General features: G+C 34.0%; 1 protein-coding gene and 1 pseudogene across 15 annotated transcripts in view; both read left to right on the top strand.

Moving 5' to 3' along the window:
* LOC141445979 (uncharacterized) overlaps positions 1–20,180 on the top strand; it is a 121,439-nt gene that overhangs the window by 57,250 nt on the left and 44,009 nt on the right. The window lies entirely within an intron of this gene.
* On the top strand, positions 19,729–19,829 carry LOC141446371 (U6 spliceosomal RNA; annotated as a pseudogene).

Below are 20,180 nucleotides of genomic sequence, written 5' to 3'. Positions count from 1 at the left end.
AAAGTCCACGATATCTAATTGACAGTTGGACGCGCCCCGCCTGGAAAAAAAATAGGCGATTACTTGATTTTAACTTTACATTGTCCACATTTTCTCAAGCCTTTTATTTGTAAAATGTTTCAAAGAAAGTTCGATTAAGGGGCACTTCTTGAAGGGAATTCAGTTGGCTTCCCAACTAAATACTGCTAATGTTGTACCGTTTCTTGTATCAGATACATCCCTTTGTATATTTTAAAGAAGGGTTAAAGTATTGCAAAATTTCAATGTTTTTAAGAAATTTCCAAAACATGAAGTACCAACTTACTGAATGAGGTTTTCACTTTTTTTGTCATTTTTTCCCGTAATACTTCGTAGGTTTTTCTTTTAATTTATTTGTGTTCATAAATAATTATTATTTGTACAATATTTCAAGAAAATTAATTTTAGTAGTTTACATCTAAGGTATACGGTATACAATCTTGATAATGTTAACAAGAATTAAGTACAATTTAAATTTCGGGCTTTCGATAAATTTAAGTTAGAAGCTTAAGAATATTTGTAAGACGAAGTAGTGAGGGAATTCACATAAGATTTATTTCATTAAAAGAGACAAAAAAACTTATTTTAGTTAATAAAGTTGAGAGAGCACATATTTTATTTATTCATTAGAGCCACTTAACTTGCGTAAATAGTCAGTCTCTAGTGAAATAATTTTTCAGTTAATGTTAAGACAGGGAAAGCAATGTTGACTGAGTTGATTAGGATCGTCTATTTTGAGTCTGGGCTGGATTTAAATATAAGGCCATGAACTCCATAACAGATCACTCACCTACTCAATATGTCTTTTTTACTTTCTCTTACGTTTAATACGAGGAAGTTCAGGGATCTAATTTTTGTTTTTATGTTTTTCGTTTTTTAGCGATACGTTGCTTTTTGTTATTTTTTTTTTTGCTCCCAAAGATATTGACTGAGTTGATTAGGATCGTCTATTTTGAGTCTGGGCTGGATTTAAATATAAGGCCATGAACTCCATAACAGATCACTCACCTACTCAATATGTCTTTTTTACTTTCTCTTACGTTTAATACGAGGAAGTTCAGGGATCTAATTTTTGTTTTTATGTTTTTCGTTTTTTAGCGATACGTTGCTTTTTGTTATTTTTTTTTTTTGCTCCCAAAGATAAAAAAAAAAAATGAAAAATTAGCTGTAAGTTAGTATTTCCTTTTGTTCACCTCAGATTCTGAGATCTGCCATCGGAAGTGCGACTTTTACTGACGCGATTTCTCAATTTATCGTCATTTCCTTCATATTAGCTCCAAACAATTTTACTTTAAATTTAGTCTCACTTCCAGGACTCATATTATTTGAAACATATTCCAGGAGCAATTTGATTATGGTTATATCTAAAAGTGAGAGCGGCGAGGGTAGACGTCTCTCTAATGTGCCAATAAATTTAATTCTAAATTGCTGACCAGAAGTACCACTGTCCTGAATAATTTTCTTTTTTTTCTGCAATTTTTTTTTGTAAAAAGCAACAGAAATAAAATGAAAATGGAAAAAGTTTTGATGAAAGAAATAGCGCTAAGGGGAAATCCAGGTAATAACACACAATTCCCATTTTCCGTTAACTACTGAAGACGAGTTATACGTAGCTCAGGGCCTTTCCTGCGGACGTTTAGAAGCGATATGTCTGCCACTTTCAGTGGAATTCCAAAATGATTCGTTTTTAAAAGAAGAACTAGGAATTTCCAAAATATATTCTTATTTAGGTGAGAAATATCCAAAAATTGTTTGTTGTACAAATTTTATGTTATTTTTGGAACACGTTCTTGTGTGAGCAACTATTTTCGTCTAAGAAATTAAATAAAACGGCATACAGATCAAGACTGACTGGATAAACAGCTATCTACCTTAACGAAGATTGTCTGTTCTCAGCCTCTGGAATCCAGATATTCGGAAAACTAGGGAAAACTTTGTAAATATGTTGTGGGCCGCGTGAATCTTGCCTGTTGCACCAAGTGGCCCGTGGTTTAATTGAGTCTGACACCCCTATTGCAATACTTCCTTTACACCTAAACTCATTTACAAATCTCATTTTTCTCAGAGAAGGTTTAAAACAAGAATAGCATCTACATGCACACTATTTAATTTTCCTCAATTAGTTAGCAAGTTTAATGTGAGACAAAAACTTGAAGTGAAATCAAAATCTCTGCACCAAACTGATTTCATCTATCTCTGAGACTGGAAGAAACTCCAAAACTAGTTAGGGATACCAATAAATATGCGAGCTTCGACGTATAAAAATATCAACGATAAATTTAAACACGAGTTTGACACGATTACAGTATTTATTCTTGCTGCGAATAAAAAGAAGTTATTATTTTCTATAATTCTGAAGTAAAATAGGAAATTAAACTATCGCAAAATCAAAAAAGAGAGAGAAAACTGATTGCCAAGTTGGAGGAAGTTAAGGCAAGTTAACCTTTATACAACTTATTTATCCCCTTTAAAGAAGGGTAGGCTAAGAATAAAAGCGAGTATATACATACATACACCCTAGAGGTAGTTAATCTTGGTTTACTGGTTCAAGAGGTTAACTGGGTATTCTCTACTCTGCTGTTTCCCTCAATTATTACACTTTAACTCTACTATTACTTGTGGTACTATACTTAGTAAGTATATAGTGATACCGGTACCATCTTGTTCTCCTGCGGAATTCTTTCTACTACTCTTTTATCTAATTATTAATAATTTATATGTACTGAAGTGATCTTATTTTGCTTATTGATTTTAGTTAGTTTATCTTCTTTTCTTTTTAATATATGCTTCACTATCCTTAATATTGCTTGTTTTGTTTGGTATGGATCAATAAAAGGGTTGATTTATTTATCCGAATTTACTATTTGGATAAATAAATAATCCATATTAACCATTAAATAAAATCCAAGGCCTAAGACCGGGGAATCGAACCCACTGACCAACAATACATCTTAGCATTGCGGGTCTAGCCTACAACCTCCTAACATACTTTACTGTAAATTTCTCGTATTAACCATTAAATAAAATCCAAGGCCTAGACCGGGAATCGAACCCACTGACCAACAATACATCTTAGCATTGCGGGTCTAGCCTACAACCTCCTAACATACTTTACTATAAATTTCTCATATTAACCATTAAATAAAATTCAAGGTACCGGGAATCGAACCCACTAAACCAGGGGTCGGCAACCTATTTTAAGTCGAGAGCCAATTCTCCTTAAATAATTTTAATAAATCTTAACAAGAGCCGCAAGGATGGTAGAATGAACAAACTCTGTAGATCATTTGTATTCACAAATTATTATTTTATGATATTCAATAACATTTAATTGTTTTATATATTTATTTTCACATACTGCAAAGTAAATAAACAAATAAATAATAACTAAACCTGTGTCCTATATATTACGTACTGTATTTTAATATAATTCTATTCAATTTCAAACCAAATCTCAATTTAAAATTCTTTTTGAAAAAATATCTTTACTTTAATAAATGAAATTTTCATTTGTTTCAATAAAATTGAAATATACAATTTATTTTGGACAGGATGAAGAGCCACAAAATTTGTATAAAAGAGCCGCATGCGACTCGCGAGCCGCGGGTTGCCGACCCCTGCACTAAACCAACAATACATCTTAGCTTTGCGAGTCTAGCCTATAACCGCTCGGCTACCGTGGCGCCTACATATCTCTGGAAAGTGCCAGTTATTGCCTATATAACATTAATCTCTAATTGCTCTAGTTTCGAGTTTAAAGAGAATTCCATTTACAGGAAGAGGTATTTATAAAGTGAATTTCTCACTTCTTTTTTTTTTGAGTTTTTGGAAATATTTTTCATGAGAAAGGGAAATATAATAGTACGAGAAAGTCATGCGGGTGTTTATACAAGTTTTTTTTTCATGAAGCCCATTCTAAAGCTACCCGCTGAGTGGTGGAAGAGAACCATTAACCCTGCTTAACTAAACATATTTTTATTGGATGTCAACATTTTCTTTATCTCAAAGAGATATTGTACATAGGACATTTACTCTTCACGATAAGATTGCTGATGAAGATTTAGAGACTAAAAGATTTAATATAAGAAGTCTATGAGATAATTTATGAATTACCTGAGAGAGCCAGTTCATTCTTAACTCCAAGATCTAACAGTCGTTCATATAATTGGTACTTAAATTTTGTTCTTTAGAGTTTGACTTAACTTTTTTTTTTATATAAATATTTTTAAAAAATTGTACATCCTCCATTTCGTTTTAAAAAACGTAATAAACTATTTATTAGGGAGTAACGTATCAGTAAAAACCTTATCCAAAGAACTATTTATGATAAATGAAGTCGAATTGTTGCGTTACTAAACACCGAAAGTCAGGATTTTTTTGTTTTACTTTTAGAATACAGTTAAAAATGTTGGTCTTGTGTGAGTCCTAGTAGGCAATCCCAGTTTCACTTAACTGTGATCGAAATTGTAATAAATTAAATAATGTCTCGCAGACCGTGGACTTGAGAGCCGACAATAAAAATTATTTTTCTTATCTTTGAGTCCCAATTTTTCTGATTGGAAGTTGATGGAAATCAATGGAAAAGTCAGAGTTTCATTGATTAAAGAAAGCAGGTTAACCGGATGTATGATTGAACGGAATAGATTTGTGATTTACTCTGAACGGATCCACCATTTTTCCCTCTAAACTTGGCCTACTAACAGTTTCTCAAAATTTCCCAAATTTAGAATACATATAAAATCCTAAACTTTGAAACATTTATTTTTAGGGAAAGAGTGGTTATTGGCTTTTATTTATCTATTTTAGTTCAAAGAAAGCGAGTTTAATTTTTTTTAACTCTATTAAATTTACAACTAGCCTGTTGACAAAAGGTAAAAATGATTTAGTATAATATATACTTATAAAAGAAAATTAAGGGAAAACAACTCAAAATCGATTGGGATAATCGATGCCAACCACCGGCTTGCCGAAGCTTTTGATTGGGTTATAATGCATGGTGATATTAAACACATCATACAACAAGCTCTCTATTTTTAGTAAACAGTCGTTGATACCATCACTTCGATTTGAAACTGTTTCCTTTTGACTATTGATTTTTTTGGTAAGATCTAGGGTAGCTAGAAGGTCAATAGTAATATTGAAGCCCAAATCCTATTGAATCATTAGTAAATAACACGTGTATTATTGAAGTCTAATCAAGTTACTTCAAGTACCCAGAAAAATTTTTGCCACGTAAACTACTTTTTGAAGAAATCTTATATCTTCAAGTCAGCTTTATTTGTAAACATATTTTGTACAAAAATTTGTGTGGGGAGGGAAAAAATTAAATCAGGTCACGACCTATATAGTATATAAAAAAATAGTGGTCTGGAGAGCGACAGAACGCACCACAGTTAGTAGGTCAGAGATGTGCTCTGTGAACTATGCCATGTTCCAGCAGTGCGGCATGGGCCGACCTTAGTCTAGCACCCTACATTATACTTAGCCATATCTTCCTTGCACCGCTACCGACTTCTTCTATTCATCTATTTTGTTTTCGTTCTAAAGATATATAAATCAAGTTATTTTTATGGCTCCACCTTCTCCATTGTCAATTATATATATTTAATTTTAGTGATTACATTATTTACGAAAGAGTAATTTACTCCTGAATTATTTAATCTCAGAAATTCCTCTTCCAAAACTTAACAATATAAATATGAAATTAAATGATCAGTAAGTTAGAATAATTCGAATTGGTGAACAGAAATGGCCACGGGCAACCTCAGTTTATTCCCCCCCTCGATTTGATATCACTGGAAGATATACGAGGTGTGGCTATTAAATAAAGAGACTATTGCTATAAAACATTTTACTTTAAATTTATACATATTTAGTTATTATCACCTTCAATATACACCCCTCCCCTATCCCTACAACGCTCCATGCGAATTTACCATTGTTCGAAACAGTGCTGGAAGTCTTTTTCTATGAGCTCTTGCATGACGCGTGCCGGTTTTTCTTTCACAGCTTCAACGGACCGAAAAATCGTGTTCCTTTTATTGCAGATTTGATTTTGGGGAACAGATAAAAGTCACATGGGGCCAGGTCAGGCGAATAAGGCGGTTGGCCTAAAACTGGGATGTTGTACTTGGCTAGAAACGTCGTCTTGCCAGGAAATGCAGTGTGAGCCGGGCGCGTTGTCTAGGTGGAGAACCCCGTGACTTGTTCTTCCACAAATCGGGTCGTTTTTTTTCCTTACTCTTTCACGGAGTTGAGCAAGCACTTCACGGTAGTAATGTTGATTAATTATAATCGATGTTTTCATCCGTTTTGGACGTGGAAGTGCGACCTGGGTGGTCATCATCTCCGACGACTTCTCGGCCATCTTGGAAACGCTTGAACCACTCAAAAAACTCGCGCACTTGATTAACATTCATCGCCATAAACTTCTTTTAATAAAAGATAAGTTTCAGCAGCGGTTTTACCCAGTTTCATGTGAAATTTCCCGACAATTCGTTGCTCTACTACATGTGTAGTATCATGTTTTCTTCAGCAAAACGAAACTAACACCTCTTACACAAACGACGGTTCCGGTCAGACAGATTTTTCTACAAACACGTGAGGCGCTACAATCCGAAAGAGAAGGCTTTTCGCTGCACGGCTGTCGGTCGTTAGGATTTGGCGCATGCATAGTTCTTCTGTAGTAGCATCAGTCTCGTTATTTAATAGCCACATCTCGTATAGGAAAATTCTGATCCGAACACTCACACGACTCGAAATCTCTTCAATAAGCTGATCTACCTCTGATGATGGCTTAAAGACTGATACTGAAAAAAAAAAAAAATTGAATTGGTATTTAAAAAATTAGTGAGCATTTTAAAAATGAAAACCAAAAGATGTTCACCGATATTAATAAGAGATAATTTAACTTTTTAATTAGCCCTGTTACGTAAGAACAATAAAATGACGCTGTATACCAGAAGTAATGAATTCTTATCACTTTGTTGGGCATGGTCACGATATAGGTTGTAGAATTTATTTTAAAAGAATTGGAAGTTTATCTAAAAAAAGAAATACGAGCGGTAAATATTTTAATTATGTAACCCAAAAATCTCTGAAGTTAAGTAAAGTGGCACTAAGATCTAGTTAGTAGGATTTTTCCAAAAGCTTATTGCCCACTCCATATGGTGGCATCGAGGGGAAAATATCTAATTTGAAATTTTGTATTTTTCTAATATTTTAAACTAAAATCAAAACCTACCTACCTACTACATCGTTATTATTTCGTCTTTTCGTTAATTTTGGCTGCAAAAAGCCAATCACGCAATTGTACCGTGAATTGTGATCGATTGTTCAACGATTTTTTGATAACATTCCTATCGTCGTATTTGTGTGAACATGGATTTTTAGTGCTGTGACAACGCTGCTAACTAGAAAGAGAAATCGTTTGCATGTTACCGAACGGCGGTGACTTACGCCTGTTTTGGGATAAATTCGGGCCTGATATGAACCAAACTTGTTAAAAATCATCAGGTTCATTCTTTTACATTAGATTAGTTTTAAAATGTATATTGTAATGTTTGTTTTAATTTGATAAGAAGTTTTTCTAAATATTATTTATAAAATTGCGTTTTATTATTACTCTCATTAGAACAGTTTCATTTAAAATGTAAGTTTTGAACTCAGAAACAGGATAAGACAGACTCATATGGCTGGCTACAGTTAAATTAAAGTAATGACTGCGACTGTGATTTTTGAGATATGGTAAAGTTAGGGGGCACTAGAAAGTAATTGATTCTCAAAGTGGGGCGGTAGACGAAATAAGTTTGATAACCTGTGATGTAGAGGAAAGAAGTGCTAGTGTATATTCTAATTGTTTGTTCTGAACATTGAGCCAGTTACTTATTTCTGTAAACTTAAATAATACTTTGTAAAACTCAGTCGGTAAATTGTTGCTAGTGCCTTCTAGACTGATTCTAGAATATCATTTTCAGTCTCCTAGCCGTGACTGAAGCTCAAAAATATCTAGAAATCTCATCAGTCATTCATTCACAAATCAAATCTCGGGCAATATACAAATCAATCAGTCTGATTAACCGTGTTAGAAGGTGCTCTTTATAGATCTACAGATGTTTTAGATGCGAAAACTATTGAAAATGGTGGAAATTAAATTTGAACTATTTACTGTTACATAATCTAAATGATTAGATTTACAAACCAATTTCAAAAAACTGAAATCTATTTTTCATACTCTGTAGACTTCATTTCCGTTGAAAATCTCAGTATCGAAATTAGATATGATCCTCGCTTTTCGTTTTAAAAGAGCAATTAGAGAAAATAAAAATATTTAATTAGATTAGATTAGTACAGTAGTTTGAGAACTAAATCCAGATAGCGTGAATGTAAGTATATAGTATAAAGGTTTTGCTCTTTTTAAAATATCTTACAGACCGAGTGACACGGTGAGGTGGCAACACTGTGCCTCCCAACCAGTGTGGACTTGAACCTGGCCACACTGTGCAGAGAGAGATAGACCGATTGTGAGATCGGGAGGGGATGAACTTCTATATCTTAACTGCAGCCAGCTATCTCGGCCCAATCACTTCAACACAGTTTTAAACTCTTGTGTCTCTCTCTACTGCCTTTACCGCGAGGAAATATCGTTAAGCAGGCTTCTTTTATGGGTTCTGAAATTTGTTTTATAATCTTAGCAAATTTTCTATAATTTGGTTTCCATGGAAAGAAATAGTTCAAAAATGTGTTTGTTTTTTGTCTTTTTTTGGCATTGGCTTTCGCCATACAGCCAGCCTCGACTAGGTGCTTATCACTAGAATATCACTCACTCCATTCTTACTTATAAATACATTCGCTTCTCACATTCATCCCTCTACTATATACAACTATTTACATACAAACTTACAACTAATGGATGGATCAGGACTCTATATTCCTGCCATCCTTATAGCTTAACCTAAATTAAAATCACGTAATCCTTCTCTTCATCATTTTCTTGCATTCATTCTATAACTTTTAAATACATTCATATTTCATTGCTAGCTCTGCTATAGACTTAAGCACATAGATGTTGGTGGAGAATATTATGTCTTCGTAGCGAAATGGTGCATCTAAATACCTGTATATGTCGTCAAACATTCGTTTCCTTTCTACTTCATAACGTGGAAATATCATTATTATATGTTTGAAATCCTCCTCCTCATTGCAATCTACGCAAAGAGGAGAGGACCTTTTGTTGATCCTGTGAAGATACGATCTGCACACCGCGCTTGGTTCGCTTTCAGCCTGCTTATTGTCGTAACAACCCATTTATTAGTAATAGTTTCCTTAAACCGTGGTTGTCTAGGTAACTGATCTACCACAGTTTTATAGGATCTCCCTTTATTACCATTACTGTAATCTGTCTACCATTTTTGTAGTGCTGCTTTTGCAATTATACACTTGATATCGGTGTGTCGGTAAAATGTGTTTTTCATTCAACATCAAAAATAGAAAAAAATCAATCGCAGAAATTCGGATTTTGATTTTATGAGTCTTCTTGAGGCGATGCGTAGACTTCCTTTCAAAGTGATGTTTCAGTAGAGTTCATGATCCTTACCTTTTTATACTATTCAAGTGGATTAAATTGATTTGCCCAAATTCTGAGTTCGTAGAGAATTTCTAAACCGAAATATGGATGTATCCAGCCATTTCTTTGAGAATTCTCTGAAAATTGGTTCTTGCAATTTCCTTTATGATTTTATTACGCTAATTTGCTCGCGTGTCGATCGATCAACTTTTGTTCGTAACATTTTTCCAGGTATTAATTTAGAGCCGATCAAGGGGAGAAGGGTATGAGGGACGATTTCCTCTAAATGCCCTTTCAGCAAATGTTTGTGTGATTCTTTTATTTATCGGCCTTGACCTCGTTAAGGGCGTTAAAATGGGGGTAGCTGAAATTTCCAAGTTTCAGCAGTTTCGCTACCGAAAGATGAACTTCACTGTGAAGGGTTTACAATTTATTTAAATTATTTATTTTTTTTCAACTTTTCATTCTGCTATCCTATCGGACTGTTAGGTTGATCGTCCTAAAACTGCTTGAAAAAGCGTAATATTGAAAAACACCTAACTTTGATAATTTTTTTTCCGATTTTTATGTAACAGATAAAATTCCCAAATTTTCTTTAAATTATAGAACATATCCTTTGTTTGTAAGTGCAATTTGATTTCAAAATCCAAGGTCAAATAGATTTCGAGAAATCTACGTTGACAAAAATTGGGAGAAAAAAAAGGCATTTCGAGAATTGTTGTTGTTCCATAATCATACGAGGGTCGTTTGAAAAGTCCGTGCAAAGTCAGAGAGATAGCACCACTGGCGCGTATCGAGGTTATGTTTAGTTAGTAGCATCTCTTGGAAGAACACTCACCAAGTTTCAGCCAGATCGGTCTATTTCTTTGTGTTTGGCATTCGTTTGAATCGAGGAAGTCGAGTGATTTTCAAAAAATGGACGAAAAAGAATTTCGTGTGTTGATTAAACACTACTTTATGAAAGGCAAAACGCATCAGGAGACTAAAGAGAAGCTTGATAAACATTATGGTGACTCTGCACCTTCGATTAGAACAGTTTATAAGTGGTTTCAAAATTTTCAGAGTGGCCATATGGGCACAAGTGACGCTGTACGTTCTGGACGCCCTGTTGAGGTTACTACTCCAGAAATCATTGATAAAATCCATGATATGGTGATGGATGACAGAAGAGTGAAGATGCGTGAGATTGCTAGTGCTGTGGGCATCTCGAATGAACGGGTACATAATATTTTGCATCAACATTTGGACATGACAAAGCTATCGGCAAGATGGGTGCCGCGATTGCTCACGCTTGACCAAAAACGAAATCGTGTGAAGTGTTGCAAGGACGGTTTGCAGCTGTTCCAGAAGAATCCGCAGGACTTTAAGCGTCGTTTCGTCACTGTGCATGAAACATGGATAAATCACGACACTCCTGAGACCAAAGAACAATCTAAACAATGGGTTACCAAGGGGGAATCTGCGCCAAAAAAAAGGCGAAGACCGTTCCTTCGGCCGGAAAGATTATGGCGACTGTCTTTTGGGATTCGCAAGGAATAATCCTCATCGACTATCTGGAAAAGGGTAAAACTATTACAGGTGCATATTATTCATCGCTATTGGACCGTTTGAAAACCGAGCTGCAAGAAAAACGCCCACGATTGGCCCACAAAAAAGTCCTTTTCCATCACGACAACGCACCAGCTCACACCTCAGCAGTTGTGGTCGCAAAATTAATGGAAATAGGGTTCCAACTCGTTTCACATCCCCCCCTATTCTCCAGACTTGGCTCCCTCGGACTACTATTTGTTCCCCAATATGAAGAAATGGCTGGCGGGAAAAAGATTTTATTCAAACGAAGAGGTGATTGCAGAAACGAATGGCTATTTTTCAGACTTGGACAAATCCTATTATTCGGAAGGGATCAACAAACTAGAGCAGCGTTGGACGAAGTGTATAAGCCTAAAAGGAGACTATGTTGAAAAATAAAAAAGGTTTACCCCAAAAAATTAAGTAGTTTTTATTTTTGCACGGACTTTTCAAACGACCCTCGTAGTTGTAAGACTTTTTTATTTGGATAGTTTTTGTAAATAAATTGGTTTCAATGCACAATTTCTTGGCGTATGATAGATTTACATATTGGTGGCCTAACTAATATGCAGTTTTATAGTTTGTAATTTGAAATTTTGAGAAAATGTGTAAAATAGAAATTTGAGAATTATAAGAGTAAGTCATGTGAGTGTGCCCCTAAAAAACACTTTTTTTTTTCTTATAATATTAACAAAATTTTCAATTCTATTAGTTGATTGCCCAGCAGCATGGTCTAGTTGAGAAGAGCCATTGTACTATACCAATTCACATTATAATTGATAACCTTGAACATGGTTTAAGTTCTTGACCTTTAGACGTAAAGTTTATGGGTTCAAATACTGTGGCTGAGAATTTTTTTTTTTTTATTGCAAAATAATTGAAACTTCAAAATATAATTAGATTATTTTATTTTAATTTATATTTTTTATTCCGAAGGTTATTTGTGATGCCGACTGTAGTTTTTATCATTGTAAATTAAAAAGAGAAATTGCTCACAACATTCTGTTATTGCAATAATTACTATCTTGAGGGATCATTATTTTTCTGTTATTGAATTTTACTAGCCAATCAGTTATTCTTTCCACAACTCACATTTCTACTTAACCTAATTTAAAAAGAGGCCATCTAATATCTTTTATTGGCAAAATTCTCTTTTGGTGCATTTTTTTGGTGGCGAATCGATCACGACAATCAAACTTTTCATTAAACTGCATTTCACGTCATCAACTTGGAATAGATTACTTGTAAGAAAAGCTTCGTGTTTTCTTGTAATCTTTAAACCACTTCCTAAATCACTTGTCACTTTTATTTGTAAATGTTTACTCAGAAAAACGTTTTTCTTTGAGTGATTTGCGAGGTAATACAACTTTAGGCACCACTCTTACGAGGGTCGTTTGAAAAGTCCGTGCAAAAATAAAAATTACTTAATTTTTTGGGGTAAACCTTTTTTATTTTTCAACATAGTCTCCTTTTAGACTTATACACTTCGTCCAACGCTGCTCTAGTTTGTTGATCCCTTCCGAATAATAGGATTTGGTCAAGTCTGAAAAATAGCCATTCGTTTCTACAATCACCTCCTCGTTTGAATAAAATCTTTTTCCCGCCAGCCATTTCTTCATATTGGGGAACAAATAGTAGTCCGAGGGAGCCAAGTCTGGAGAATAGGGGGGATGTGAAACGAGTTGGAACTTTATTTCCATTAATTTTGCGACCACAACTGCTGAGGTGTGAGCTGGTGCGTTGTCGTGATGGAAAAGGACTTTTTTGTAGGCCAATCGTGGGCGTTTTTCTTGCAGCTCGGTTTTCAAACGGTCCAATAACGATGAATAATATGCACCTGTAATAGTTTTACCCTTTTCCAGATAGTCGATGAGGATTATTCCTTGCGAATCCCAAAAGGTCGCCATAATCTTTCCGGCCGAAGGAACGGTCTTCGCCTTTTTTGGCGCACATTCCCCCTTGGTAACCCATTATTTAGATTGTTCTTTGGTCTCAGGAGTGTAGTGATGTATCCATGTTTCATCCACAGTGACGAAACGACGTTTAAAGTCCTGCGGATTCTTCTGGAACAGCTGCAAACCGTCCTTGCAACACTTCACACGATTTCGTTTTTGGTCAAGCGTGAGCAATCGCGGCACCCATCTTGCCGATAGCTTTGTCATGTCCAAATGTTGATGCAAAATATTATGTACCCGTTCATTCGAGATGCCCACAGCACTAGCAATCTCACGCACCTTCACTCTTCTGTCATCCATCACCATATCATGGATTTTATCAATGATTTCTGGAGTAGTAACCTCAACAGGGCGTCCAAAACGTTCAGCGTCACTTGTGCCCATATGGCCACTCCGAAAATTTTGAAACCACTTATAAACTGTTCTAATCGAAGGTGCAGAGTCACCATAATGTTTATCAAGCTTCTCTTTAGTCTCCTGAGACGTTTTGCCTTTCATAAAGTAGTGTTTAATCAACACACGAAATTCTTTTTCGTCCATTTTTTGAAAATCACTCGACTTCCTCGATTCAAACGAATGCCAAACACAAAGAAATAGACCGATCTGGCTGAAACTTGGTGTGTGTTCTTCCAAGAGATGCTACTAACTAAACATAACCTCGATATGCGCCAGCGGTGCTATCTCTCTGACTTTGCACGGACTTTTCAAACGACCCTCGTATATGCTAGTTCAGGACGAGTTACGAGTTACCACCGCCTTTACAGTATCAAGTAGTAATAGTAATAGTCGGTAGATTTTCAAATTTCAGAAGTAGGTATGAATGATCTCTAACAGAAATAGATTTCTGAGTTTTAATTTTTAAAAAAAAAAAAACGGTTGAATCGATTGTAGTTAATGTTGGGTTCATAATTACAGATACATAATTACATATACATGTACATGATAGTGTATATCATGATTTTTGAGAAAAGCTATTTCAAAAAACATCATGGAACTGTTTTTGAGTAAATCGTAAAAAAGTGAAACATGAAAACCCATACAATACGTACGAGTAATAATAAATCTATTTAGTGATCTTATTTGATGTAATTAAGTTGATTAAACTTCATTAACTACCTAAACAACAACTACAACAACAACAACAGCATCATAACGGCAAAGTTAGTTAGCTAACAACAGAAAATCATATAAATAAGGTGTAAAGCAACAGGTGGTTTTCCCACCTTTACGGTCTCTAGTTCGGTAAATTCTCCATGTGTTAATTGTTGCACACATACTACCTGTAAACTTCATATAGTTATATATTATCTAACCATGTAAGGTAAGGTAATAAAACGGCGTTTAATGAATTGAAATGATATACCTACTAAATATATCTAGAAATTTGCATACATGAATTAATAATAGTAATAATTATTATTTGCATTCTTTAGCTTTATTTTGGATTTGGTTAAGGTCGAGGCGAAAATCATATACGTAATTAAATTATAATTTGATTTTCCCAAGACCTTTTGTTTTTTGCTTCAGATCATTTCCGGCCAGTGTGTCTTCAATATTAGATCACTTTTTCCCACATTCTCAAAAACTTCTAGAAAAAAAATTAAACAAAATCTGGGTTTCAAATTTGGGAATGGGCCATTTTTAATTCCCCTTAAGGGGTTATAGGCAGTCAGAGGCGCCAAAAAAGTCATTTTTGGGGGGGAAAAACGTGTTTACTGTTTTATTCGGAAACTTTTGCGTCATATCAGTCCATGTTTAAAGAACTTATTGTAATTTTTTCGTTACAAATTAATTATAATAGTACTAATGGCGAATATTTTAATGCAACACGTCAAAAAAAATGCAACCCTCTCGTGGACACGATATCTTGAGACTAGGTTATCTGAAATCAAAATTTCGAAAAGATTTCGTTAGTAGATGACTTTATCTCGTACTTGACCGAAGGATTAAAAAAAAAATTGAATTTTTAATTTTAGGGACAACTTTAAAGTTTGATTCACGATTTTCACTAAAAAAAAATGACCATTTTATGTTTGTAAAACAAGTTCTATTCATTGAAAAAAAAAAAAATCCTTCGTCCAAGTACGATTTTAATATGTGTAAAAGAAATACGTAAAATTTCAAAAAGATCGGTGCAGTAGATTTTGAGATATCGTGTCCACCGACTTTGTAAACGTAGTTTTGAGAAAAATACGTTTAAAGTTTTCAGCGGTTAAAGGTTTGCGAATAAAACCTGGGATAATCTTTTTTTTCAACTTATACAGTGCCATCGATTCCAGGCCCATAAAATAAGTCCTCCAATGTCTTCCAAAATGTCCAAGTTTTCCGATTTCTGATGTCTGCGTAGGATTCTTGCCTTCCGCGTAGCAAGTTGAGCTCTGTGCTCAGCGATGGTAATTCGAACGGTCGGGACTTGTAAACACTTTCACTCTTACAATTTTGCTCGGATCGACTTGAAATTTTAGGACAACATTCCTGAGATACTTTACTTTAATAAAATTTTTTTTTAAAAAAATCGATTTTTTCAAATTTCTGACTGCCTATAACCCCTTAATAAATAAAGTTAAAATATTAAATTAATTTCAATAAAACTCATAAGTTTTTTCGTTCGTTTCTAAATGGCTGAAGTTATTAGCTAAAGTATGAATGAAATATAGGCTATTAGCTTATTTTGTCGTTTAATCAACCCTTACACTTAATTTTTTAAACTATAATTTTTTGTCAAAAAGATAATAAATATATAAGGCAGCTAACCGTATATTAGACTGAAATGATACTTTTGTGGTTTGACTTTCAATTTTTGCTAGAAAATATTCGTAATAAAAATAGAAAATCTACAACCCTTTTCGAGAAAATTGCAAAAAAATAAAAAAATATATTCAATAAATAAGTGGTAGTTCCGTTCCCGAGATTTTGGGTTACAGTCAGGAGGAATCAAATCGATTATTTCTTAACTTAAATTTAACACAAAATCGAAAAGCCGCACGATAGAAATATTTTCTTCGCCAATAGTAAGAGTAAGGAAGAAAGTGTGTTTCTTTTTTGGTGAATAAAATGTAATTTTTCACTGCCTACTAAGTTCCGGTCACAAACTGTTAAATAGCTCCTATAAATAAGAGTTTTTAGGAAATCGGTGAGTTAAATTTTATTTAGATAATGATGTTAAAAGATTTAGTGGGAAGACAGGTCTGTTCTGCTATTCAGTTAAGTTAAAGTATAAAAAATAATCAAACTATGTAAGTCCCACCATTAAAATGGTCTAAAATATAAAAGAATAACTTAGCTAGATCCCTAGGGTAAAAATAAAAATTATTGATTGGTTAAATAAAGCTATTTAGAATTGGCTGCTGCCATTAATATTGATATGTGCATTAATAATAGAAGGAAATGTGGTTAGAGAAACCCGCAATACTTGTGTGAATTGCAAGTTCAGTAGCTTTGTATTTCTATTGAAAAATGGGGATGCTCCTCTTGAATTATTGTCATAGAACTAGTTGTTTTGAACCCTTGTCTGTTTTTCCATTTCACGCAATTTTGATACCAAAAACGTTTCGTGTGAACACTCTCATGACAAATCTCTATGTTCAAAAGTTTTAATACAGAATTTTTAGAAACATATTCAAATATTTTTAACACTGAACTCCATAAAACAAAAAGTGGAGAAATGCGATGAAATAAATGTACATTGTTTTTTTAAATTCCTGTTTAAAATATAAATTCAAATAAATTGACCGTTAGCATTCAGCGGCTGCTACTGAATTTGAGTTGAATTATTGCAAATATTTACAAAGAGTTAATCAAAATGGCTCCAGAAATAAATTATTTATTATTTAATGGGGCATAATGTGGTTAATTTTTATTATTTGGGATATCTATTATAAAATATAAAGAGCTGTGACTGAACCAACTGCTTTGACACTTAAATTTAAGATATTTCAAAAAGAGGTGTTCATCAGTTTGTCCAGTGAACGGCTGTTTTGTATGCAGGAAGTTATGAGAAAATTAGTGCTATATTCGAAAATTTCTCAAATATGTGAAAAATATTTACAATAAAATGATACTTCCGGGCAATTTCAGCACGGAATTATAGCTGTTCACTTAATGCTGCCTTACTTTAGTCTAATAAGTAGTAGAGAGTTGAAACTAGCCCCTTCTTCAGATGTTTACAGAGTTTTTCTGGAACAGTATATCGTGGGGATTTAACCAACAATGCTCAGAGTTATCAGGTGCCTCATTTTCTCGCTACCTCGTTCTGAACAAACTTTTTTTTGCCATACATGCAGTTATACTCGTAGAATGCGCCAGAGTAGCCTTACGGATAGAGTGCAAGGACCGCAAAGCTTTGTAAAGATTATGGTACTGGATTCGGTTCCCGGTCTAGGCCTTGGATTCTATTTAATAATTAATATGAAGACTTTATAGTGAAGTATGTTTTTGCTAGATGTCTGTGCCAATTAGGTATTTAGGCGTAAGGCCTACCTACAAAAATAGGGATTACAAGGGGAGAAGATAAGTTCCTGTAAAGGCCCAATGTTTTATTTACTGATTTGTATTATACAATAAAATAGCGAGGCTGGAAACCGTGAAAACAATCTCGTTAGGCCGAGTGATTCTTTAGCCGAGGAATTGTATCCGCTGGGATCCCAAAATACTGAAGAAATGGCTTCATCATTTTCCCAATGTGGCTATTGAATGTTGACAGTATCATTTTAATATTATTGGGCAATTTTTCTTGTTCGGATTGGCTTCACAGGGAGATATGTCCAAACAAATGCCTTGCGAGCTATCTAGAAGACCAGTCCATTTCCTTCTGCTAGCAGATATTACATCTCTAGTAATCTTTGACTGCGCCGTACTAAAAAGAATCTGCTTATACCAATCAAGTAATTATTTTCTTTAGGAATTTTGGCGATCATTTTTCTTCCTCAGGGCTTACTGTCCAGATAGAACACAAAACAAGCATTGCAATACGTATTTATCGTATCTCTCAACTATATAGTACAATTACTTTGTTAGGATTGTAGATATATAATATATATTTTCTCTGCCCTGCTTATATTCATAAATATTTCTGCGCCTTTATTAACGTTTATACAAAACTTATTTACGCGCAAGCTAAAAAAAGATATTTGCTAGATGACCTCGTTTCACTCATGACCTTGTAAATTCCATACCACGATTCCTTTCTGCCTCCCTGGAGATACTAATTCACTGTCCGCCGAACTACCTCTTCATTCTACTGTAACAAATTCACACTTCTATTCATAACATTAACTGGTTCACAGAATAAATTCATTCTATAAGTATTCATAATGTGCGTAAACATTTCTTTTCTGTCCCAATATTGGTACGATATTACCGCAGTAGATAATATATTCACCTATATTTAATACTTTATTTTTATTTACATTACATTCTCTTGTTCTACTAAATAAGAAAAATTTCGTGTAGATTTTCTGTTTAGAGATGTCATCCGAAGTATCCGTTTTAAGACTCCCGGAGATCAAAAAACTTACTCTTATACAGCTCAAGTTGATCCAATATTCTAATCTCAATAATCTAAAGAACCTTCAGCAGGTAACCTTTGCGTCAAAGTTTAGAGTTTCTATCTTCAGAATTAGTGAAATAGCAACAACATTTATTGTAAAACACTTGAATGATGTGAACTTCACCAACGATTAAGATGCTACAACTCGATGCGCTCGTGTAGGCATTACTTCTGCTCGGTGCATGAAAACTACGCTTATTGCTCAATAAGTAAATATTTTGCTGTATAGATAGGTATAAGTTCTGAGTCACAGCATCATAGGGTAAATCTGCAATTAAGAAGGTTTCCCTTTATGTTTTATGTTACTAACTTAGGGTGTAATGGTAATCAAAAGTCAAATCATTTTGGTTACTATTCTTAGTGAAGAAGTCAGAGCGTAAAACTTTCTTGAATCCCAGCCGAGGTTACCTTGATTATGGCTAAAGAATGTCACAAAAAACCTCTTTGGCAATTCGTCAATTATATTATTTTTAATATATACGATATGTAAATCTCGAGTGGGTGTTTCAGTTTCATTCTCTCATCAAAACCTGCACCGACATCAAGGGAGGCTGTGAGGCGAACTTTGTCCTTTCTGTGTGAATAATGATTTTTATGTCACCGCCAAAGAGTATCCTGAAGAAAGGTTGCTACTAAACAGACGGCTTTCCCGACCTTAGCTTTTCTTTTTTTTCTCTCTCTTTTCTTTTTGTTCACTCAATTTTCTTTCTTCTGACGCCGCTGCCTGCGCTTCATTCATATTATTTTTTTTATTTTTTTAAGACAAACTTTTTTTGCTGGTCATTTTTGCTAATAGAATATTAAATAATATTATGCAACTTAAACAGTTTTAACAGTAACATTTTGTATGTACTTTTTATTTATTTAACTGTTAACAATTTTATGAAAAATACATCGTAAAGGAATCAATTTAAATATTTATTGTTCGATACAATGAGAAAAAGAAATATCTAGTTCTGAAGCCACATGAATTTATAATTATTATATATATTTAATTATATTTAAACTAAGAATTACTTTGTCAATATTTGAAAGATGGTTGGGTTCACAGCACTGACTTTTATTGATATCCATACTTCTTCGGTGATACTCAAATATTTAAATTGGGACGACACAGAGTAGATTAGCATTACCTCCGTGCAATGATGTCACGCAAAAATCGTTTCACATTTTTCTGTTGCCACGATTGCCGAGCGATTGGAGGTCTAGAACTACCAGGATTTTATTTAGTAGTTAATTTGGGAAATTTATAGTGAAGTATAGTTTGCTAGTCGCATCCGACAAAGATAAATTATTTGGTAACTGGAAGTAAAGTAATGCCTGAAAAATAGGCATTACTTCACTTTGCCTGAAAAATAGGCTTTTTTTTTTTTCTTATGGATATTATCCACGATATATTTTTGTGTAGTATCATATCGGTTTTAGATTTATAAGTTTTTTGTAGAAAATTTAAAGTTAACGAAATAGCAAGTTTAAAAAAATTAATAACTTGATCGGAAAACGTTTTCATTTTAGCTTTTGTATG

Source organism: Rhodnius prolixus, unplaced genomic scaffold (assembly GCF_049639745.1).
Source record: "Rhodnius prolixus isolate KJV_2025 unplaced genomic scaffold, Rpr scaffold_1, whole genome shotgun sequence".
Taxonomy (NCBI): Eukaryota; Metazoa; Arthropoda; class Insecta; order Hemiptera; family Reduviidae; genus Rhodnius; species Rhodnius prolixus.
Note: the sequence above shows the minus strand (reverse complement) of the source record. Positions and strands in the feature narration are given on the sequence as shown.